The sequence below is a fragment of the Tasmannia lanceolata genome, unplaced genomic scaffold (assembly GCF_043159265.1).
Source record: "Tasmannia lanceolata isolate RefF3 unplaced genomic scaffold, GAP_Taslan_0.1 ptg000025l, whole genome shotgun sequence".
In the NCBI taxonomy this organism is placed as follows: domain Eukaryota; kingdom Viridiplantae; phylum Streptophyta; class Magnoliopsida; order Canellales; family Winteraceae; genus Tasmannia; species Tasmannia lanceolata.
This window is the reverse complement of record NW_027518702.1, coordinates 8,533,488-8,557,732: the sequence shown is the minus strand read 5'-3', so window position 1 is coordinate 8,557,732 and position 24,245 is coordinate 8,533,488. Positions and strand designations below refer to the sequence as shown.

Sequence of the window (24,245 nt, the reverse complement as noted above, 5' to 3'; positions counted from 1 at the left end):
AACTGAATGCACATTCCTGTTGTTTCTTTACTGTTTCTTTTTTATTTTCTGGCAACTGAATGCGCACTCCTACTGCTTTCTTAGCAGTCTCTTTTCCTCTCCGTTTTCTTCTGCCACGTCATTTCCTTTTCCTTTCCGTTTCCTGCGCGCAACTGAACATGCCCCAAAAGACTCTTTCTACTTTAATAGGTAACAGATTCCAAACGTCTATCCATTTCAACTTACAGAATAACTGAAATGCCCCTTATTCCCACATCTTTGATAACGTTACTGAGTTGGGATCGGAAAAGTAGGACCCACCTCATGATATTAGAGTACTTTTAGGCCCGTTCACATTTGGATGATGTTGTAGGCCAAAAGTAGGGCCACCTTAACTTGATCTGACCATCCATCACATAATGCAACTGAGCCAGAAAAACCAGCCATGTTGCACTCGGTTTTGGAAGGTTGGCTAAAATTTTGTGCCAAAATTAATCATGTAAGAGTGTTGCTGATGCTACATGTCCCTATGGAGAAGGTTTTTTTTTGGCCAAACTCTATCTACATACTGGGTCAACAAATGAATGGTTTAGATCACCTTACATGTCCCGATGGACTATACGAGCTTACAACATATAAAATCTCAGGGAAAGAGTTTATATGGTGGATGCCCTTATGATCCAGTATTTTTCAAAAAGTGCGGTTTCGTCCCACACCATAGGATGATCCAAACCGTCCCTTTGATGGGCCACAACTCACAAGGATTTCCGTTTTAAAAAAACAGTTTCGAATTTGTAGATGTCGGCACCTGAAGGATTTTGGAAGACGCCTTTGTCCTCGGTTAAAAAGTCTTTTCTCTTCTATCTCTGTGGGCCGAGATAACATCATTGGCAGATACTTTGTTCCTAGACTTTAGTGCAGAAGTAACTAAAGCCTATTACTTACCTCTGGAATTTTATTATGATAACATCATTGGGACATATTTTGTTCTTATAACCAAACAGCCAACATAATTCTAATGAAAATGTTTTTCGGGTAAAGCCTGTTCTTTTGGTACATAATTCTAGAAGATACATCAAAAGCTTTTGCCTCTTTTATACACCGATAACATACCATGGAATAAAACTCCTTACTAGGTAAATGCAATTGTTGCTCTTTCTGTTGCTTTCTGTGAATTGGATGTTCTCGCCTGTAAAAGCCACGTCATTTAATTTCTTTGGGATGACTGCTCTCCCGTGAGCAAAAGCTTTGCGCGAAATTGCCTACCCTTTAATTCAAACATAAATTTAGCCCTCATCTTCTCATATTCCATGTTCTACTGTATTTCCGAAATGAGAGAAGAGTTTCAATACACTAGCTTAAAATACTGTGGGGGCCACATTATTTGGGTGATCCAAAGCATTCATTTGATGGGCCCTCACATAGATAGGGTGTGCCCAAAAAATCAGCTGCATATGATCATTCTAACCATTTGAACCGTAGAGGATGCTAAGGTATGTTTATATAGAGAGGAAGGGAAGAAAAGGAGATATCGTGGCGAATCAATCATGGGGATTTTGGTATTTAAACATGGGACTTGATTGAAATTTCTTGTATGGAAGATGGATTTAGAGTTGGATTTGAGGTTTTGGAAGAGATTAGGTTATATAGGCAAGGATTTAGGGTGGAGAATTGTGGTTGGTGTTTGAGGAAGAAAATGCATTTGGAAAGGCAAAAATCCGGTTTTTAGAGATGAGTGGTAACTTTTTGTAAATTTCTTAGTTGTTTTAATATTTAAAAGGAGAATGGCGGTGATTGTTAATATAAAAGAAAACAAGGGCCTTCTGTTAGGTGCCCACGTGGCTGAAATAAGTTTGTTTAGATATTTTGTTATTTTCAGATTTGCATTTTAGTTATTTAGTAGAGGTAGGACTTTTAGAAATAAGGGTTATCTAGCTTAGGGTTTTTTCCTGTAAATAAGTGTATGCATCTTTATTAAATTAATGAAGAAAATTGTTTGAGAAAGTGTGTTTTGAACAGAAAGGAGGACGACCCTTCCCTCGAAGTAGGTCAGGAGGCTGATCTTTCCTCTGAGAAGATCGAATCCGTTACGAACCGATCTGGGTTCGTAACACCTTCTATTGTTTTTGAACTTTCTCTGGAAATGACAAAATTAAGAAAAAAAAACACATGTTTACAAATTTTCCGTTTTCTGCCACTTTTCATTGTTCCCCTTCATAAAGCAAACCGCAACAGCTAATTGTGACACCTGAATGAAAAATCAAGAAAGCAACCCAATTTTGGCTTCTAGTCAAATGACCAAAATATCCTTAAAAGATAAGTTAATTTTCAAATAACATCCGGCCATTTTTGGCAGCATAACATACTAGAATCTCTCTCTGTGATACAAATGAAAAAGAAAAAGAAAACACACAACAAAACAGAGAAGAAACCACTAAAAAAGAGCAAACATAAGGAGAACGGGTCATTCCTTATTCCATTTTATTGATTATAATCCCATTTCCATGGCAAACAAGAAAAGGCTAATGGACAGAAACAATGTCTCTTCTTGTCCACAACCTCTATTTACAAGTCCTAAATACTTAAGGATTCTTAGTTTTTTCAGGAGATAGACAGCACGTTAAGCACCTTGTGAACCAGCAACTGCAGCAACCAAACGGGCATCCCTGATCACAAGCTGAAACCAACAAATCCAACCATAAGCCCTCCTCCTTATACTTTAACAAAATATACATATTAATATTATGTACTACCAAAAATCAATACTAAAAAGCTCTCCTTAAGGCTATAATTTTCTTGTGTTAAGCTCAATATGACAATGGAAAACAAAATTAGTTTAGGATGTTTACCATCATTGGGAGTAACTTCGGCCATGAATGGAAAGCGATTAGTTGCTTCAGCAACCTCTTTAGTTGCCATGGCTGCAACAAGGAGTGCCACAATGAAGAATTTCAAAGACCCCATTTCTCTTAAGCTTGTGTCTTTTTGTGTCTCTCTGTGGCTCTATATATAAGCTTATGAAAAAGATTCGTCCACTATAATTATGGAATATATGGTAGGTTTTATCATTTTTGTATTCTTGTGTTTAATATGGACTGGGTGCCTTGCTGTTTCTCTCTGTATGCCTCTATATATAAGATTGCAAAATCCCCATGGATTATGATATACATGGCATGTTTTATCATCTTTGCATTCAGGTTGTTAATATAGAGTAAGTGTGTTGACAAATTCCATTAAGAATTTTACTCAAATATATAAACCCACGTGACTCCATATATGGCATCTTAAATCCTTCCTTTAATTTCTATTCATATTGGGACTGTTTCCTACCTTAGTGGATATATTGTTATTGTTTTGCCTTTTCAGTTTCTCTTGGTATGGAAAAATACCTAGAGTTTTATGGAGTGTATATATTCAGATTATATAGAGATTAATCCTTCATATCTAGGTCATCAAGAGACCGTGAGGAGTTTCTTCTCAACCATACGAATGACACATAACAGGGTCATGACTGTTCTTAGGTATAAAATCGACAAGCTGATATTCTGAATTTCTTAACCTGGAATTTATCTAGGAAACTGGGGATGCACCTTAAAATTTTATTAATATGAAAAAATAGTAACAAGTTGAGGGCATAGAGCCTTGCCTACACTGTTAATTACCCCAGTAGCAAAAAAACTGAAAGAAAGTTAGCTACCTGAAAGAAGAAATATATCTCTTTTGGGGGAAGAATCACACTAATCAAAGCAGCACTATCTAACCTACCTGTGTACTTTATATCTTTGTACAAAATCCTCAAGGTGGCCTTGACAATTGAGAGATTGCAACGAAATTTCTTGTGGAACGGAGACGGGACACTAAAGAAGGTAAGGCATCTAATTTGCTGGGATAAAGTCACGAAGTTAAAGCCTAATGGGGGCCTGGGTATTGGAATGGGGGGATTGGAGCTTCAAAAAGCTAACGGGAGGAAAGGGTTCAGGTGCATGGAAATCCATTTGCTCTGTTAAAGAGGATTTCGATCGATCAATCCGATACAATGTGGGAAAGGGCACCAAAGTGAGATTTTGGTGGGATCTCTGGTGCGGAGAAGCCAAACTATGCTTGGAATTCCCCGGACTTTTCAGAATTGCGTCGAACCCTGAAGCATCAGTTGCGGACTACCTGGTGAGAGAGGGTCAGGGAGGAAGAGGATTCTGGGACATTCTTTTGTGTCGAAACCTAAAGGATGATGAAATTCAAGAGTTTCAGAGACTACTCCTACTCTTAGAACCTACATATTGCTCGCAACATAAGGATGATAAAAGAATCTGGATTCCAGCATCTAATGGGGACTTTTCTGCCAAATCCTTTTTCACTCTGTTACATGATGGTCAGATTTCTCCGATGAGGCGCATTTGGAACTCACTGGCACCCCCGAGGGTAGTGGCTTTTGGATGGACATTGATACACCGGAGGATTAATACATGTGATCGCCTAAAGAAAAGACATTTCAGTATGGCAAGTATGTGTGCTATATGTCATCAAAATGAACAAACTCTGGATCATTTAATGTTGCATTGCCCTTTTACTTATCATTTATGGATAAAAGCAATTGGAGTTTTGGGATCTCCTGGGTGTGTCCTCAATCTATCAGCTCTCTCTTATCTGGATGGTGCGCATGGCCTTTTGGAGAGATGGGTAGATACCTCTGGGCAACGACTCCATACGCCATAGTATTTAATATCTGGAAAGAACGTAATAGACGCATCTTTCAGGAGAAAAGTAGAATTGCAGCTCGTATTGCTTCGGATATCAAGATTGAAATGATTTCTTGGACAAGGGTGAAGAAACAAACTCCTTATGGGGTGGGTGACCTCATAAGGAGCTAGTGGTCAGTAATATGGGACAAAACTATCCGCTCCAAACCTAAACCCAAATGGATGAGTCCGCCGGTGGTTGAAATTGAACTTTGACGGCAGTACTTTGGGCAATCCTGGAAGGGCAGGGGTCGAAGGAGTAATTAGAAATTCCTCTGGATCAATTGTTATGACGTATTCAGGACCCTGTGGAATATGTGACGCTAACAAGGTTGAGGTGAGAGCATTACTTTTTGGTCTAAGGTGGACGTTTGAACATGATCAACGTCCTCTTATAGTGGAAGGCGATTTCTCAAATGTAGTGGCCTGGGCCTCAGAATCTTCAAAGAGTCCTTGGAGATTGCAAGAGATTGTAGCGGAAATATTGGATCTAATGCGGGTATTCAACCGGAATCTTGAACATCGCAGGCGATCGACAAATGAGATGGATATGTCACTTTCCCACCATTTGACCGGTCTCTCTCTCTCTCTCTCTCTCCACACACACACAACAGGAACCGTTGGTGGGCCCAACAGAAACCGTTGGTGGAATGGTGGGCCCATCTTTAAACAACGTAGGCCCACCGTAGGATAATCCAAACCGTCCATTTGATGGGTCATAAACGTAAATGGGTTGCGTCCCAAAATATCATTTCCGTAGGCTGATCCTAGCCCTCCAATCTAAATAGAAACTACATCTTATGGAACCTCTATAGATTGTAGGGTTGTGATCATCCTATGGAAATGGATTTTGGGGCACAACCTATTTACATTGTGGCCCATCAAATGAATGGTTTGGATCATTCTATGGAGTTGGTCGTAAAGTAACATTAAGGCCCGTCCACAACATAGGACGATCCAAGCCGATAATCCTATGGAGTTGGTAGTACAGTAACATTAAGGCACATTTGTAGGCCCCACTCACCGATTTTTTTCAAATTGGACCGTACCATCCACAACATAGGATGATCCAAGCCGTCCATGGTTTGGATCCTCCTATGGTGTGGTTTGTACAGTAACATTAAGGCCCAATTTAGGCCCCACCCATATTTTTGAAAATGAAGTGTACTGTCCAGATCATAGGATGATCCGAGCCGTCCATTTGATTGGCCATAACGTAAATGGGTTGTGCCACCAAAAGGGTTGGCCCATCAAATGAATGGTTTGGATCATCCTGTGGTCGTACAGTAACATTAAGGCCCGTCCACAACATAGGATGATCCAAGCCGTCCATGGTTTGGATAATCCTATGGAGTTGGTCGTACACTAACATTAAGGCCCAATCGTAGGCCCCACCGATATTTTTCAAATTGAAGCATACTGTCCACAACATAGGATGATCCAAGCCGTCCATGGTTTGGATCATCCTATGGTGTGGTTCGTACCAATTTAGGCCCCACCCATATTTTTTGAAAATGAAGTGTACCGTCCAGACCATAGGATGATCCGAGTCGTCCATTTGATGGGCCACAATGTAAATAGGTTGTGCCCCAAAAATCATTTCAGTAGGATGATCACAACCCTACAATCTATAGAGGTTGCATAAGATGTAGTTTCTATTTAGATCGGAGGGCTAGGATCCTCCTATGGAAAAATATTTTGGGACGCAACCTATTTACGTTTATGGCCCATCAAATGGACCGTTTGGATTATCCTATGGTGTGGTATGGGTGGTCAAAGATGGGCCCGCCATTCCACCAATGGTTTCTGTTGGGCCCACCAACTGTTCCTGTTGTGTGTGTGTGGAGAGAGAGAGAGAGAGAGAGAGAGGTCAAATGGTGGGAATACGTTAGCCAGCGTCAAGGCGGGTGGGAATACGTTAGCCAGCATCAAGGTGGGGGGGGCGGGGTGGGGTGGGTGGGTATCAGCGCCCAAAAAAAAACATGGATCTAACAAATTTAATGAAATAGATGGATTTCTAACAAAATTAATGCAAACAACATGGATCTAACAAAATTAATGAAAACACATGGTTCTATGCATAGACTTGAATCTTACACAACTTTTCCATCGGTTTCCACCTCTTTATTTGTGGCATTCTTGTTTGAAGGCACTTGTGTTATATTTGTTTTCACTATTCTTATGGTTTTCTCTTTCCCTTTCTAGTCCTACCCTGTCTAGTGCCTCATCCTTTCTCTTCTCCTCCTCTTCTCATTTCTCAGGGTACATGAATATTCCATGGAATAATATTTCATGGTTAAGACCATCTTCGACAGCCATTGAGTCCTTTTTTCATGGAATATTTGTTTCCCATGTGCTGAGAGATGAGTAGGGAGAGTAAGGGACAAAAGAATTATCAAGGTAGGAGTGATGAGATAAGCTGAAGTGGCTGGACAAAACAAAGAAGAAAAGAGAAAATATGGGGAGAATGGATCATTCAGTATTCCATTTTATTATATATCATAATCCAATTTCCATGGCTAAGCAAGGAATACAGGCTAATGGAGAGAAACAATGTCCCAAATACTTAGGGATTCTGGGGTTCTTCGACAGGAGGACAGCAGAATATGCATGTTGAGGCCCTGCACAAGCAGCACCCATCCCTTCCGCACACTAGAAGACAACCTGAAAACAACAAATCAAACCATAAGCCCTCCTCCTTTTACTTTCAGAAAATATACAACATATAACCAATAATAAAAAGCTCTCTTTAAGGATATCATTTTCCACCTGGATCGCCGGGAAGAGGTTTGTCACCATTGAGATCGGCGAGAAATGGAAAGCGATTAGTTGCTTCAGCAACCTCTTTAGTTGCAATGGATGCCACAAGGAGTGCCACAAAGAAGAATTTCAAATACCCCATTTCTCCTAAACTTGTGTCTTTCTGTGTCTGTCTATGTGCCCCTATATAGTTGAAAATTATGAAATACATGGCAAGTTTTATCCTCTCCATATATGGCATCTCAAATCTAAGTCAGATTTCTACCATGAAACAAATTGCGCTTAGATTTCTTTCCATTTTAAGAGTCTGACGTTGGATCAAATATCAAGGGCGGTACTCTGTCGTACTTCATACCCTAGACTTCACAACCGGGCACCATATAATTTCTCTTAGTTTCTCTGGTTACGGAAACATACCTATAGTGTATTAAATTGTATATGTGAGTATTTAAAAGTAAGAGTACTTTAGAAAGGGTTTTGAAAATAAAAGTATATTTTATTTTGAAAGAGATGAAACGTACATGTTGTGAAGACTGAGAAACCCGAGAGTTCAAAATTTTACAGAATGTCCCAGGGGACTCCGACGTCCGAATAAGGGGTCGGGCACCCGAACCCATTGGGATTTGTGACTTTGTTTTAGGATTTCTGGAGCTTTGATTTTTCGTTTCGGGTCACTTCTCTAGACCCTTGGTGATGAATTTAGTTCACTGTTTAGGTGAATAGCTCTCCAACCCGGAGAGCATACAAGTTTATTTTGAGGTTCGAGATAACGTACTAATTCAGTGTACTGATTTCTCCTTGTATTTTGACCCTCAATCCCTTTAAGATCATGTTCGATCTTTCTTACGGATCTTGTGAATTTCAAATTTGAGATTATATTGGGTTTAGCATGCCTTTTTCTGTGCCCTCATTCGTTGCGAGATATAGTCTTTGTGCTTACAAGTGTTCTTATTGTCTTGTATGATCCTATTGAATATTATTGAATATTGAATCCTTATTTGTGAACCATGATAGAATCTTTGATTTTGAGCACTTTATGATTCATATGACCTTCGAATATAGAAACATGGAAATCTATGTTGAGCCTTCGACATCCATATGAACCCTATGAATGTGAACACTTCATGAGGCATAGATTTTTGAACTTTGAATCACCCTCGCCAGTGCGGTTGCAAGGCTTTGGCCTATAAGAACATAAGAACTTAGTTCCTGCCAATGGGGGACATACGTTGGCCCTATCGATATGTATATGAATAAGAACCAGGAACTAGTTCTGACATCTAGGACAATCGGTGTAAAATAACATGTCATTAGAACCACGCTCTATTGTGGTGTATATTATTATACTATTTGATTAAGCCGATGACAGGAAGTGCCATAAGAACTTCACCACTTTGACCCTTTTGATGTGCAACCTCTTTTGAACTTTGACCTCTAAGAAATATCACATATGCACTTGTGATTTCCTTCTAATAGATATGGACCTTTAACTTTTGACCGCTTCGCACATATGAGAATCTCAGTTTTGGACACCGTTTCTTTAGTGTTTAATTACCAGTCCTTGAACTCTTTCCTGGCATACTTAACCTACAATTTATTAGTCTGTTAATTTGTACTGGGCTTCGGCTGACTGTTGTTTAACAAATATCAGATTTTGAACTCTTTCCATTAACCAGCACTTTATTAGTATGTTATTATGTACTGGGCTTCGGCTGACTGTGGTTTAACAAATTTCAGATTTTGAACAACGTGGCACCGACGAGTGAGCGGAAGCCTAGGACATTTCCCACGTTCATTTAGTAGTTTATTTGATTGGATAGTGGCAGTGAATATTGTTTGAATAATTGTTAAATACTACTTTTGATTCTTATTTTGGATTGGCGGAGAGAGTAAGAGTTTAACTTATTGATTTATATGTAGACCATTTTCATTATTCAGATTTACTTAGAATGGATGGCTTTGATATTTGTTTTGTAGCCTTGTATACTTGCTGAGTTAACTTTCCAGGTATACAGCGTATACAGCGCTGTCGTGTCCTCAGCCGGGTATACGGTTTGGGGACATGACATTTTCATCCGACTGTCTTATAAGGCACTTATCCCCGTCGCAGAAAGGGACCAAGTGCAACGAAAAAAAATGCAAGCTTGAAGAGCGCGTGTAATTTGATTAGACGTGCGGGAAGCCTTTTTTAAGCAAAGCACGAAAGAACCAAGAACATAGACAGGATTAGATGGAGTTATTTCCTTGTCATTCTTTTTATCGTTCCCAATCATCATATAGAAAAATACCATCCAAGTTTGAGAGCATGAAACCAGAAACATCCAAAAGCACCGAGATCATGGTGCATGTTCACAGGCTTGCGAGAACAGCCTCAGCTGAGTGCAAAAGTCAGCCGCGAAATGCCTTTCCACGAAATTTCCTAGCAAATTCCTTTTTTATATAATTAAAAGTTAACAAGGGCTAATCGATGTGTCACTTGGGTTCATGTGTTTAACTGTCATTAGCTGAAGACAAACGAGTAAATAAGCCAATTAAACATAAAACTAGTGACCAAATCCCTTTATTTCTTGAAGGCACTTGAGTCTAAGCGCATTCCATTTTTGTTACATTTTATTTAGGCTACTTATATTCGCATTTCCATGTTTTGATAATGAGATTGACAAACTGTCCTTATCTTATCCTTTTTTAATTGGCTGTTGATAGCTTATCATCATGTGCAGATGATTTATTGCACACATTCTATTTACATTGTGGCTCAACAAATGAACGGTTTAGATCATCTTATGAAGTAGGTCCCACAGAAATTTTTGAAAAATACTAGACTTTGTTCTGTAGACGCTTTCCTATTTTAACTAGTTTCCTAGTTGAGATGGAGGACTAGTAGAATTTTTACTTTTTTTGAAAAAGATTACAATTTTATTAAGAAACTAGTGGACAACCATGCACAGGGCAAAACATAAATAATTAGCCAAAATTTGGCTAAAATCATGGGACATAGTGGAGATTTTTTCTCCAATAAATAGAAACAATTTTGCTAATATACTTGGGATATTAAGTAATAGAAACAATCAAATAAAACAAGATTACAGATTATTAAAATCCAAAGTTCAGAGCATTGCTCACAGGATGAATACAGAAACTCATTGCATTTGAACAAGGGGATGCAAGATCGAAAGAGTATTCGTGAACAAATGGTTATATACATGATTTACAAGAAGTATCATAGGTTAAAGGCATGCTAGACCCGGAATCAATTGAGATCAAAGACTTACAAAATTTTAAAATAGGATCACATGTGTATATACATAAAATCTGAGAGTCGAAGAAGTTGGGAAAATCAAAACACAAAAATAATACGTTACCACGTACCTCGAATGTCGAATATCTAAGTATGTCTTTGTACTCTTGGGTTTGAAGATCAGTCACCTATTCGTCATAATCATTCCATCAGACAAGGGGATTTTGGATGATGGTGTGATAAGTAGAGGAACGCCACAAACCATAACACGATAATGGGAAACCGAAACCCAACCCCCACAGACAGATGCGCACACGGTCGACCATGACCCATGGACATCCGAGACGCCTCTATTAAATATCGATTGAAGTTAATGAGAAAATTTCAAACGAAGAATACCAGACATCAAGTGAAGTTAATGAAAAATTGAGAGAAAACTTTCGGACAACAAAGTCATGAGCATAGAGCATGAACCCCCAAAAGAATACTTGGGCTATACGTTCCGATGGAATTTCAAGTCAAAGTAATCAAGGAGTAAGGGCATTCCGCATTTCAAGTGAAAAAAAGAAGAAGATAGAATCCAGAGAAGAAAGGAGAAGGGAGCATGCCCCCCACGTTAACTCCTCAAGAACGTCAGAATCGCAGGAAGCAGAGTCGATAAATAGATTGAAAATTTCAATATAATCTTCAGCATTCAGAGAAGACCCAGAGTCGTAGAATCCCGAATATCAGTGCAAGATCCCAAAGACAAAGTGAGAATTCAATCAGTCTAGCTTGTACAGTGCAGATGAAGTCTTGGCAGGAAATGACGCCAGACTCCTAAAAAAAAAAAAAGAGAAAAAGTTCAAAGCCATTGAACCTTAGCCAGTCAAGAAGCTTGTATGCCAAAACATCATAAGGCCATCCTTGGACACCTGCGCTTTAAACGCCAAAAATCCTAAGTTTGAAAACTCCTTTTACAAACACCTTCGAGCCTCAACAAAATCAAACATTCTTTTCAAACACCCACAAACCAGGGGCATTTCGTTCTGAACTACGTCTGACCTGATCCCTTTCTATAGGGTAAGTAGGCAACCTGATCAATTCAGGTTCGGTCAACCTTTGGAATAAAAATCAAATTATTCCCTTTCAACCTTTGAGCTTAAAAGCCAAATCATTCTGTTCCAAACCCCAGCGAACTATGCAGACCTGATCCTCCATTTTTAGAGTACTTAGGCAACCTGGCCAATCCAGATTCGGTCGAAACTTTGAAATCCAAAAGAAATATCCAACCCTTTTGAACCCAAGCCCACCTAGAAAGTCCTTCTGGTGAACAAACAGAGGTTCAAAGTCAAGAAAAAAAACGATGGAGTCTAAAGACCCGCTTGGCTGAAAACCCGAGAGGGCGGTCTAGGCAAAATTTAGGGTCATTCACCCGCTAAGTTGATAACTTAAAAGTCGGCTTAGGCAAAAGTTAGGGTATCAAGCTCGCTGGACCGAAAACCCGAAAGGGCGATCCAGACAAAAGTTAGGACAAGCAGTCCGCCAGATTGAAAACCTGGAAAGGCAATCTGGTCAATGGCAATGACTTCCTGCAAGGAGTGAATTAATGAAACGGAGGAAGAATCTTCAGTCAGAGCAAAATCTCAGAGTCCAAGTAGTGCCGGCAAGCTGACTTTGACACTCATCTAAACTAGGGGCATCGAAACCGAGCAATCCGAAGAAGATAATAACCATGACGGAAATACTGACGGAGGAAATTAGTGCCTCTTGACATGGTCTTCGAAATACTCTAAGAGTGGCTAAGACATACCCTTGAAAAAGTAACACACCAAATCCAAGAGTGAGTCGAAAGCGAGTCGAGTCCTTCGAACAATAAGAATCTTCTTTGATTGAGTCCTTGAAAATCTGTTCCTCCTTCATATTTGTGTTCCCTTTCCTTGCAAAGTCCAAATTGTCGGGTGCTGGAACAATAGGAGTGTGTCCTCCAAAATGCAAAGAAAATTTAGAGTAAATCCTGGTTTGGGTATCAGAAGGGGCGAGAGACATCTTGTTCAAACCTACCAGAGACCTTAAGCCTCCAAAAGTGAGCAATGCGAAAGAAGGAATTCTCAGACTCAGCCATCATGGTGATTGTCCTACTCTCTCCATACAAAAAAAAAACTGTGCAACCCTTAAGCCTTCATGAAACGAAGCATCTTTCCTTCAACCATCATTGTCCTGCCTCCAAAAAACTCTTGTCATGGAAACACAATATACTAGGGGCATCTTTTATGACGCAAGTCATAAAAGATGTCAAGCATGAAGGCAATCAATAATAATGTCTCCAGCAAGTTAAGATAAGAGGGATATGAGCACATCTCAAGCCAAACCTCTAAACTTCTCAGTTGAGTTCGCTCTTCAAAGGAGTCGCTTCTCCAAGAAAATCAGTTTCTTCAGCGAAGTCTAGAATTTGCTTCTGCAGCCTTCAATCCCCAGCAGAATTCAGTTCTCTCAGAAAAAATGGTCAATACTTAAAACATCAGCAAGTTACTTCTGTTTGGTTCTCAGCAGAGATCGCACATTCCCAAAGTTATCGGCAAGAGACGATCAATCATGTAACGGAATCGATCAAAATCTTAGTTTCTTGAATCAAAACTGTTCCTTCTTGAGTTTCATGCTCTTGATTTGTTTAGTGAGAGACTGTCTCACAATTTTAGTGTGTGCTTGGTGAGAGACTGTCTAACAAACTTAAGTGGTCGTGTGACGAGCAACTGTCTTATCATTGCAATTTATGGTATGGTAAAAACTGTTGCAAATCTTCCAAAGCTGTTGAAAAAAAAATCTTTCAAAGCTGTTGAAAAGAAAAAGAAAACTTAAAAAAAATAATCTTTGTAACCCAAATTTCATAAAAGGAAGCTTGAATCTGTTCGAGTTTTGTTAAGACTTCTGTATTGGATGTAAAATTATACTAGGGGCATCTTTTATGTCCTGGTAAAAGTCAGGCCATAAAAGATACCTAGCATGCGATGATAGTTGAGATAGCAGTCTTAACAAATCAAGATTTGAGAAACCTGAGCGCGTTTTCCAAGTCAAATTTTCAGTTTAGGGATGATCATGATGATTGTCTAATCATTCTGCTTTGTTGATCTGTCAAGAGGCCGTCTTCTCAGATCCTAAAGTGGTTTGATCATGATAATTGTCTAATCATTCCGCTTTGTTGATCTGTCAAGATGCCGTCTTCTCTGATCCTCGAATGGTTTGATCATGATAATTGTCTAATCATCTCGCTTTGTTGATCTGTCAAGAGGCCGTCTTCTCAGATCCTAGAATGGCTTGATCATGATTATGGTCTAGTCATTCCTCTTTGTTGATCTGTCAAGATGCCGTCTTTCCGATCCTCGAATGGTTTGATCATGATAATTGTCTAATCATCCCGCTTTGTTGATCTGTCAAGAGGCCGTCTTCTCAGATCCTGGAATGGTTTGATCATGATTATGGTCTAGTCGTTCCGCTTTGTTGATCTGGCAAGATGCCGTCTTCTCCGATCCTCGAATGGTTTGATCATGATAATTGTCTAATCATCCCGCTTTGTTGATCTGTCAAGAGACCGTCTTCTCAGATCCTGGAATTGCTTGATCATGATGATCGTCTAATCATTCCGCTTTGTTGATCTATCAAGAGGCCGTCTTCTCAGATTCTAAAGTGGTTTGATCATGATGATGGTCTAATCATTCCGCTTTGTTGATCGGTTAAGAAGCCGTCTTCTCAGATCTTGTAGTGGCTTGATCATGACGATTGTCTAGTCATTCCGCTCTGTAATCCTCCAAATCTCTGAGTAGCTTAATTAGAGGCCGTCTGGCTATTCAGTTGAGAGTCTGTCTCACCATCCCCTTTGAGAGTCTGTCTCATTATCCCATCGAGAGTTTGTCTCGTCCTTCAGTTGAGAGTCTGTCTCACTATCCCAATGAGAGCCCGTCTCATTATCCCATCGAGAGTCTGTCTCGTCCTTCAGTTGAGAGTCTGTCTCACTATCCCTTGAGAGTCTGTCTCATTATCCCATCGAGAGTTTGTCTCGTCCTTCAGTTGAGAGTCTGTCTCATTATCACATTGAGAGTCTGTCTCACCATCCATTGAGAGTCTGTCTCACTATTCTATCGAGAGTCTGTCTCACTATTTTATCACCATCTCAGTTTTCTTTACGAGAATCTGTCTCGTCAATTCGTCTTATCATTCATTTCTTGATTAATCCGATGAGAATCTGTCTCGTCAACCCATCTTGTTATCCTCCCATTTAAAATCTTGGGCAAGTCAAAATGTGTTGTCTCTTCAGCTTTGGCATTCGTGCAACAAAAGCCCTCTGCCAAAGAGGGGCATATGTAGACACCCCATTTTGACCAGGCCCTAAGGTCCCAAAGTTGAGTTGAAGCTTTGAAGTTAAATAAATTCCCAAGGAAGTGGAGCCCAAGCGAGGAGAGAACCTGAGTTTTTACCAATCCATTGTATTCATTAGTTGGTGCAAAACTCCCAAAAGATTGTCATAACCCCAAGGAATGCGCCCGCAAAATTTTGCGAAAATCGAGTGAGAAATGGCAGACAAGACGAGCTAAATTGGTGTGATTATCAAATCTTGGCTATGGTGATATCATTTCCCTTATCTAAAGTAGGAGGGGGTGGTTTATAGAACCAAATGGTGTGCCACTACTAACCCCAAATGCAGTAACAAGACTCAAAATATTAGTCCCATTGCTTCCCAGGCACCCCCCTATCGAGGAAAAGAGTAGTTAAAATACATTAGATGGTGGTTGTCCATGGAGGATGGGGGGGAAGAAAATTTATCATTTTCCCTTATATATCTCGATCGAACTAGGGTTTAGGGGGAGAGGCCTCATTCATTTTTCCAAAGAAGAAAAACAGAGAGAGGGAGAAGAAGGAGCCGCCGGCCATCCATCCATCTCCGGCCAGCCCAAGCATCTCCGGCCAGCCACCTCCACCTTCCTCTTCATTTTTGCCCCAACCACTTACCTCCACCATTTTTTCTTTTTCTTTATCACTCAAACCCATTAACCCAAACCCTCCTCCATTTTTCAGCCATTCCCACCGTTACCACCACCACCACTAATTTCTCAACCTCCACTACCAAACCCGTACCCCATCAGCCACCCAAATCACTTCCTCAAACCCATCAACCACCACCACCTTCCTAGCAGCCACCTCTGCAAATCCGGCCGGCCAAACCCATTCTAACACCACCAACCACTCCATCGGCCGCAACCTCCACCTCCATTGAAACCCTCTCCACTACCACCATAACCACCTCCATTTCAGCCACCATTTCCACCTCCTCCTCCATCTTCTCCGATCCCACTCCGCCGGAGCTCTGGCCAAACCACCATCTCCAACTCCCCCAAGATTTAAACCCGGTCCCTTTAAAAACCCATCCCAGCCATCCTCATCCCATTCAACCCCACTTGCCATCCATCACTTGCAGAACAGCCACCATCTCAACCCAAGATCCCTCTTCCTCTTTGATTTTCTCATTGGTTTTCTAGATTTTAGGGATCTTCATTTTGGACAAGAGAAAATTAGAGATAGAGAGAAGTAGAGAGATCAAGAAGAGGGGAGAAAACCTTGCAGAGAGGGGATTTGCAGAGGAGGCTCGAGCCTCAGCCGCCACCACCAACTTCACCATCAGCCCAACTCCATTTCTTTCCTCAAAACCCCATTGCTTCAGCCCCAAATTCCTAGTCGTAACCTTGTTTTCTCCGGCAAGATCCCATCTGCCCGATCAAAACCCAAGATCTTACCCCTCTACATTATTTTTGGCAACCCCGTGGAATCCTGCAATTTCCGACCAATAGCGCCATTCTCTTTGGCAGCAATCCACTAGCTGCATCTCTGGAACCCACCTCGAATAAAAAGTCATCAATATCTGTCAATAACCAAGGTGATTCCCTTCCTTTTGTTTTATTCTTTGTGGATGTCATGCAATTATTCAGTTTATGTTAGCCTATGATGTTTGGTTTGTTCTTGATGTGGTTAGTTGCATTCCCTTCATTGAGCAACCATGTTCTGTGAATCGCTTAAACTCAGTTTGTCTAATCCACTTTTCTTTTGGACTATATTGGTTACACAATTGTTGTGACAAAAAGACAGGTTGAGTCGGTGCAATTTTGGGAACAAGGCTATGGAAATATTATTTTATCTTGAAGTCGTCTCTACCATATCATGTTGCATTTGTTAAGTATATTGGTTGTTTCCCATGAACATTTCACTCTCAATAAGATGAGCACTCAGATGAACAAATGCAATAGATTTGTGCTAAATAAACTAATCATCATTGAGTAAGCAGATTTCTTGGGAATTTTTGGGAATCATGTTAGCCTCTGAAAATATCTTGTCTCTTTTCTGAAAGCTAAATTGTAAGACTAAGTGATAATGGTGCTACTATAACTCCACCATCCTTCCTTTCCTTTCACTTTCTTTAGGTTGTATGTTGACACCTAGATTAAATCTTCTTAGAGTTACTTCATTTTTGCAAGCTTGTCATTGGAATTTAGGATTATCACCAAAGCTTGATCTCCTCATTGATCTTCTGAGACTTTCAGTAAATAAGCTATGACGGAATGCTTCTTGAGCCAACCCCTTCCCTTCATGCCTTAGAGTTTTCGCATGTTAAGGGATTTCTTCCTCTTTAGAGTCTGTCATAGAGAGTTTAGGAGTCTGTCCTACCACCCTAGAGTTTAGGAGTCTGCCCTACCCTTTTAAAGTTTAGGAGTCTGTCCTACCCTTTTAAAATTCATCAGTCTGTCCTACCTCTATAGAATATAGGATTCTGTCCAACCTTCATAGAGTTTAGGATTCTGTCCTTCCATCTTTCAGAGTCAATCTTTCAGGAATCTGTCCTATCATCATAGGGGTTAGGATTCTGTCCATCCTCTCATCAAGTCATGTGATTTTTATCCGCTCTTGCAAGGTATAGGATGTTGTCCAACCCTTGCAGAGTCGTGATTCTGTCCAATTCTCCCGCAAAGCATAGGATGTTGTCCAACCTTTGCGGGATATCAGGAGTCTGTCATACCCTTATGATGATAAGATTCTGTCCTCTTGTGTCAAAAATAACAAAACCGCTTCAAAACATAAAAAATCTCAAAAATCTTGAATCCTTAAGAGTGTAGTTAGGAAAATCGAGTTCGAACTACGGATGGCTTGATCCCTAGCTGAGGGGTACGTAGGCAGCTCGGGCTTGCAGCTGGCATCCCGAGTTCAGTCACAACTTCAAAAACTTCCATAAGCTTCAAAACCTCTCAAACATTCCCAAAATACAAAAATTCTTCAAAATAACCTTGCAAGCCATTTTCAAAAGATCTTCCCATAGAGTTAGGAGTCTGTCCTAGGCGTTTGGGGTATCTTAGAATTAGGAGTTTGTCCTGATTGTGTTGATATACTGTATCTGGTCGTATGAGTGTCCCTAGAGTTAGGAGGCCTCGAGTCGTGGTCGGCTAGACACTTAGTCGATCCGATGGCTAGACTAGAACGCACTTAGATAGCCCATGGTTTTCCTTAGGACGTACAGCCTAGTCACACATAGGGTGTAGGGTCCACTTGCATTAGTTAGGGCATATAGGGAGTCTTAAAAATTACCATTCACTTGAACTTAAGTAATGGCACAAGAAGCTTTAAAAACTAGTCAGGTCTAGTTGATCGAGTCTAGGATAGCGGTCCTAGAGGGTTAGGCATTGTAGTTTAGCATAGGTCGCCGAACTACGTTGACTCTGATTCTTCCCGAGGCCGGGATACGTAGTGCAGCCAGGATGGATGGTCATCTTGGTCCGAGTCAAGTATCGCATTAGAGTCTAGGGTTTGTCATATTGTATGTTTTGCTGTGTTTTCTCACTTTCCTGTACAGACCTTATACCTTTAGTTATAGTGTGCATGTGTTTGCTCATCGGAACTTAAACACCAATTAGGCATGACACTCATAACCTAGCTATTCTTAGGTGGCATGTCTTTCATTTTCTTTTGTGTGTGCTTCTTGTTCATCTCCGAGACATGCATGATTGCTAGACGTTATCTTGGGGATATTCGTTCCCATTTCGCATGATTTTCGTTCAAAACTCTTCAAAGTTAATAATAAATGGCATAAGAGACCAGGTGCTTGCACTTGGGCGAATTGGGGGCGCCTAACCCCTTCCCCATTCGTCATCAGGCACGGACCTTTTTTATCTCTGGTTATCTGTTGCGACAGAGCACATCATGGGATCCAGGGCCTACTTCCTTGGATGACGACTCTTTCTTTGTTTACGGTACGCCTCGAATCCGGGCTAGTCCCCGAATCGAGAGGTATCTCACTTTACATCGCCACTCATGCTGTGAGGGGCACTCTTTCGAGAGTTCCTTGGTGGAGCTCTCCTTCACGTGGATGATCTAAAGACTTCCTGGGGGCTCGTCCCCCTGCCTCTCTCGGATCGGGGTCCACACCATCCAACGACTTTGAGAAGATCATCAGGCATTCAAGCTCAACACAAGTCCCAAGCCCAACTTGAATCTACCGAGCATAAAGGCCAGCTCCAGCCCAAGATCATGGACACGCCAATCGTGCCTGATCCAGTTGCATTCCCGTCATAATGATTCTAGTCATTTTTGAAGCACGATTTTGGACCTTTAGATAGACAAATCATAGAAAATGGTAAACTAAGAAGTTGTATATCTTTGAATTTTGTTTCAAACGGATATTTATGATCTTCATTTGGCTAAGTGGTGGAAAGTTATGACCATTTTAGTATGCCATGTATGTAGGTCTTTAACAAGTCAATGTGTTTGAGTTCCTAAGTAATTTATGAGTTTTTAAGTCCCTAAAATCGTTAGTAGGCTAGCTTGCATGTTTTTTCTATTGTATTTTCTCTATAAAAGTCCAGCAAGCATATGTAATGACGTTTTGAGTTGAATATTGAATGAAAATTTGCCTAGAGCATTTTCCTTGAATCTTGAAGAGTTTATCCTTGAAACCTAGAAGAGCTTCACTCCTTCCTTGAAGAATAGGAGCTTTCCCCTATCATTTGCATTCTTGAAGAGTTGCAACAATCAATCTAGAAGAGTTGATGTTACCTACCTTCCTTGGCAACCTTGAAGAATAGCCATTGAAGTTGTTATCTATACCCTGAATTTAATCTTTGCTGATAGCCCACTTCCATCATACTTTTGAGTACTTTACAGAAGCCCACTTCCATCATACTTTTGAGTACTTTAAAGAAATTTTCTGAGAAAATTTTCCTTATCAAAGTTTTAGATCTGTGAATTCTTGAAATTTTGGATTTAGAATCGGGTCATTCTGACCTATATCGAAGAAGATACGCTCATTTTACTGAACTTGTACAAATCTGTTTTAATGTATCCGAGTTATTGAGCAATTGAGTGTGTGTATGTCACTCTTCCGATCCTTAGTCCAAGAAGCCTAGGAGAGGCTTGCATCACATTTGCCTAATGAAAATGGCCAATCCTCGGTGGAGTGCATGAACCTCAGCTTCTATGGAATTGGTGATATGGATTGAGCCTGCGAAGAAGTAGATGATGTTGCCCAAAGTTTTCTTGCTAGCCCAAGGGCCACCAAGGGTTCAACTATTCCTTGTTTTGATGACCAACAAACACAAATTGATTCAATATTAAGGATTGATAAGTTGCATTCAGTGTTGTGCTTCAGACAAGTCATTCACAGGTTTATTCAATCTAGTACAATCACAGTACAATGGCCAAAGCTTCAGGATGGACCAAACAAGTGTCAAAGGAGCTGGAACATACCCAGATCAATCATGCCTTGGAGGTACAACCAAGGATGAGCCCAAATTCAAGCATCCCAAGCAAAAAAACATTCAAAGGAAGATCACTTGAAGGCCACACGCAAAGAGAAGAGAGAGAGAGAGAGAGAGAGAGAGAGAGAGAGAGAGAGAGAGAGAGAGAGCATTAGTATGTACATCCTTCTCTTTGTGAAAGTTCAAGTCCAGGCACACTCAAACAATTCCCAAAATGCTTTTCAAAGGAACCCAAAAAGCATGTTTTAGAGCTTGAAAATATCAAAAATGGTTTAAAATAAAAAAAATGAGAAAAATGGGTGCGGTCGACCGGCCGGCCAAAGGGCAAATGCCCAAGTGAAATACCATGTGCAAGTCGGGCGATTGGACCCGCTCGGGCGACTGAAACGCACTGGCTGACTGAGCGATGCACGCTGCTGAAAAATAATTGGCACCAATCTTCGAAGGGTGGTCGACCGAGACTCTCCGGTCGACTGGTCTCATCGAGAAAACTAGTCGCTGGGGCGTAACGACTAGATTTTAAAGGGACATTTATGTACGGAAATGTCACTAATGGCTAGATTAGAGGTGTTGGGTCTATGTATACCCATTAAACATAAACTTTAATGACTTTTGAAAGATCTACCAACCCTCAAGAAGCCCTAAATACACATTACAATCAATTTGACTTCAAATCACTCTCTCCCAAGGGAGTCCAAGCACTCCTTGTACTTCAAGCAAGCTATCATTTGTAATGTGGAGAGGGCACTGTAATTAAATCCCCCGGAAGATTTGTAAGGAGCCTTGGAGCCAGGCGCAGTGTGGTGTTCGATTACTAAAATCCCTCAAGTATGACCTTGAGAAGAGTGGACGTAGACCCTTGGATTTAAAGGTTGAACCACTATAAATTGGTATGTCAATTTCTCTTACTCTTCCCTTTAGTCCTTCCTTTGTGGTGTGTACTTTCATTGTTTCACATTTATTGTGCTAACCATCTAAGAAAGAGAATACACTTAGTGAATTGGGTATAATCAATCCTTTAAGTTTTAAATTTTTAATCACCAACCAATTAACCCCCCGCCCCCCCCCCCCCCCCCCCCACAAAAAAAAAAAAAAAAAAAAAAAAAAAAACCCCATCTTGGTTTCCCTAGACTTAGAATTCAATTCTTAAAACACCCCCTATACCTGCCTTGCCCAAGGGAGTTACTTTTTTTTTTGAAAAGGGCAACAGATTATATATATATATATATATATGTAAAAACAGAACCGAGGTGGTCCTGAAGGAACAAAGATAATACAAAGATAGCAGTACAATAATTCAAGGAGGTAGATAGTCAAAGCACTCAAACGCGGCCCGAAAGACTCCTTTCTTGGCAAGGGAGTCTGCTTCCGCATTGGCTGATCTCCTGACATGGCGAAAAACTATTGAGGAGCCCTTAGCCCTGTCCTCTATTTCCTCTAAGAGAGGCAAAAATCGCCAAGGGGGAGAAGCGTTACCCGAAAGCCAGCGAATCACATTTAAGGAATCCCCTTCGACGATAATTTTGTCGCACTCTAGACGAGGCATCGAGAGAAGCCCGCTATGAACGGCTCGGACCTCTGCCTCGTTTGAGTCTGCCACTCCGATAGGTCCCGAGTAGACCCAGAGGACTTCCCCTTTGTGGTTTCTACATAACCCCCCTACTCCTGCCATTCCTGGATTGCCGATAGACGATCCGTCAAAGTTAAGTTTCAGGGATCCCGGAGGAGGAGGAATCCAGGAGGGGAGGATTTTCACTTTGGTAGCCGATTCCAAGCATATGATTGACCATCCTTCCCAGAGGTCGAAAGCTGAAACAAAACGAAACAGAGGAAGGCTTCGAGCCCAGGATATGACCGCAGCTATCAACTGAATATAAATCCAATAGGGAGATCTAGCCTTCCCTTCAAAGATACGAGCATTCCTCTCTTTCCACAAGAACCACCATGAGGCCAGGAGACACATCTTCCACAGCGTTCTGCCTTTCCTTTTCCAAGGAGTCCAGGCCCAACTCTGAATGAATTCAGCCATAGAGTTGGAGGGGACCCAACTGATTCCAAAACGAGAAAAAATAAGACCCCAAATATGGCGAGCAACCTTACAGTGTATGAAAAGGTGGTCAATGGATTCCCCAGCGGATAAACATAGAGGACAGTGATCTACCAACCACATTCCTCGTTTCCTCAAAAAATCCATAGTTTGAATGCGGCCCAAGCTAACCGACCACCCAAAGAAAGCAACTCTCGGAGGGCAAGATTGTCTCCAAAACGAGGAGGACACATGCTCCACTGAAGAAGGGATCAGATGGTTATAAAAAGATTTGACTGAAAATATCCCCGAAGGATTCCAAATCCAAATCCGACGATCTACGCCCGAAGACTTGATGAAGCAAGAATCCAATAAGGAGAGGAGGGCGTTGTAAGAGTTTAACTCCCTAACAAAGAAGTCTCTGCGAAACTTAAGAGACCAAGCCACCTTCCCATGTTCCCTTACAAAACATTCCGACACCCAGACCTCTTTCTGAGATGAAACGATGAATAAGTCAGGAAACATCACTTGAAGAGGATCGGCCGAACACCAAGGATCCTGCCAGAACCGAATCCGATCCCCCCTATATACTCTGAATCGGACGCCAGGAGCAAATAACGACTTCAACTTCAAGATGTCCCTCCAAGCCGTGAGACCTTTGAGTTTAAAATTATCAACAGAGTCCCAATGCCCATGATCTGAACCATACTTACTTCCAATGACCCGGACCCACAAAGAGGATTGTTCTTCGCCAAATCTCCACAGCCACTTGCCCATAAGGGCCTGGTTAAAACTTTGAACCCTCCTGATACCCAAACCTCCATTTTTAGTAGGCAAGCAGACCATACTCCATTTAATCAGGGAGACCCCCTTGGAAGACCCTGATCCGCCCCACAGGAAGCGTCTCTGAATTTGTTCGATGCGTTTAGCAACCGAGGCGGGACATTGAAAAAGAGATAGAAAATATATCGGCATATTGGATAGAACGGCCTTTATAAGCACCAATCTACCTCCTTTGGAAACCAACCGGCGCTTCCAGGTGGCCAAACGTCGCTCAATCCTTTGAATAATAGGAGCCCATAGGTTGTGTTTCGGTCGACCCACACCAAGAGGAAGACCCAGATAGGTTGCTGGAAAGACATCTAAATCACACCCCATAATTCCGGCGAAAAAGGATGCATCGTTCTCAGAAACGTTGATCGCGAACAACCGAGATTTTGCGAAATTAGATCTTTGACCCGAAACCATCTCATAACAACGAAGCATAGCTTTAAGGTTAAGAATCTGGGATATGACCGGAGAACAGAACAGAAGAGTGTCATCCGCAAACTGAAGAAGCGATACTTCCACCTTGCTCTCGCCAATAAGGAACCCTTGATATAGCCCCAACTCACTTCCTTTTTTCAGCAGTCTGCACAGTGATTCGGCCACAATCAGGAAAAGAAAAGGAGAGAGAGGATCGCCCTGCCGCAATCCTCTAGAAGATTTGAAGAATCCTTTTGCTGATCCGTTGATGAGGACAGAAAACCAGGCGGACGATAAGCAGTTCCGGATCCACCCTCTCCACCTTCCCCCAAAGCCCATACGACCCATGAGAAAATCTAATGCTGCCCAATCCACTCGGTCATATGCCTTCTCCATGTCAAGCTTGCATAGAATGCCGCCTTCCCCCTTCCTCCGATAATAGTCAATGGCTTCATTGGCTGTTAAAGAACAATCAAGAATTTGCCGGTTGCTTA

General features: G+C 41.2%; 1 long non-coding RNA gene across 1 annotated transcript; it reads right to left on the bottom strand.

The window, feature by feature from the left end:
- Positions 1 to 2,414: 2,414 nt before the first annotated feature.
- Positions 2,415 to 2,946, bottom strand: LOC143857790 (uncharacterized). The gene is made up of 2 exons (XR_013238766.1): positions 2,829 to 2,946; positions 2,415 to 2,656 (listed from the first exon to the last, which is right to left on the bottom strand). It is a non-coding gene; the product is annotated as an uncharacterized LOC143857790 (long non-coding RNA).
- Between the last annotated feature and the right edge of the window lie 21,299 nt (positions 2,947 to 24,245).